This window comes from Haemaphysalis longicornis, unplaced genomic scaffold (assembly GCF_048455015.1).
Source record: "Haemaphysalis longicornis isolate Haplotype H1 unplaced genomic scaffold, Haemaphysalis longicornis Haplotype H1 scaffold_6, whole genome shotgun sequence".
NCBI lineage: Eukaryota > Metazoa > Arthropoda > Arachnida > Ixodida > Ixodidae > Haemaphysalis > Haemaphysalis longicornis.
In genome coordinates this window covers 55475307-55476474 of record NW_027526407.1, presented here as the reverse complement: position 1 = coordinate 55476474, position 1168 = coordinate 55475307, and positions in this window count along the sequence as shown.

Genomic DNA, 1168 nt, shown 5'->3' with positions numbered 1-1168 from the left:
ACAGAGCCACCATGCCCAGAATCAACGGCAGCGTTCAGTAAACAGACCCAGCGAAGGAGCTTTGACGATTCTGTCTGAGTCAGGGGCGTTTGTTCTGCCAAAATATTTGATTTCAGTTTCCAAATACGCCAAGGGTAGCTTAAAAAAAAAAAAAAAAAACGTCGCGCCCGGGGAGAATCGAACTTCCCGCCTCCACAACGTGAAGCCAGATTCTACCTATCGTCTATCCCAGCAGATGGCGCATTCGTGCAAAATAGACCGTTGCATTAAAAAAACACATACAGGAACAAGAAAGCCTGCGATTCAAACTTTTTTAGCTGGGAACAAGTTTTTAAATATCGTTTTTTATTTCGCATACAGACAAAAGTATGTTGCCGAGCTACTCTATGTCATGGTTGCCAGCATTAGTTTTGGAAGGGACACATACGGCTCGTAGATCAAACAATTCGATTTAAAAAGTTCTAGAGCGTTATCAGCAAAGCCGTTTCTCGTCAAGGTGCTTTAAGTGACGCCCTTTCATTTGGGATAGAGAATATATACTCGACAAAAATCGGTTGTCTGTCCCTTTAAGCCCGACCACCCGGAGTTGCCAGTGGATGCCAGTACACTTCTAAGAACACCAAGAACTACCGAAGTAGTTACTATGAGTGATGGATCGTTCTATTATTTTGGTATACGCCCTTCACTACTGGAGCACATCTCAAGATACATCCCTGAAGAGTGCAACATTCTCTCTTTTATAGTAAACGCTGACGGGATGAGCATTTCAGGCAGCTCGAAAAGGGAATTCTGGCCTGTGCTTATGAAGGTGAAGGAAAGTGAAAATGGCTCACCATTCGTTGTTGCTCTGGGCGAAGGCGACGGCAAACCTGCCGATTTGCAAGCCTACATGGAGAACTTTCTTGGTGAGATGGATGAGCTGCTCAGGGAAGGTCTTACCTGCCAAGGTCGCTCATTCACAGTCGTACTACACGCGTTCATATGTGACGCCCCAGCAAGGGCATACCTCAAAGGCACCAAGGGTCACACTGGCTACTACGCATGCGAAAAATGTACGCAGAAAGGTACACGCTCAAAGGACGGCATAAAGGTAATTTTTCCCGATACACATTGCCCTCTCCGAACGGACAGAAGTTTCGAATTGCAGCTTCAACCGCTCCATCATCGC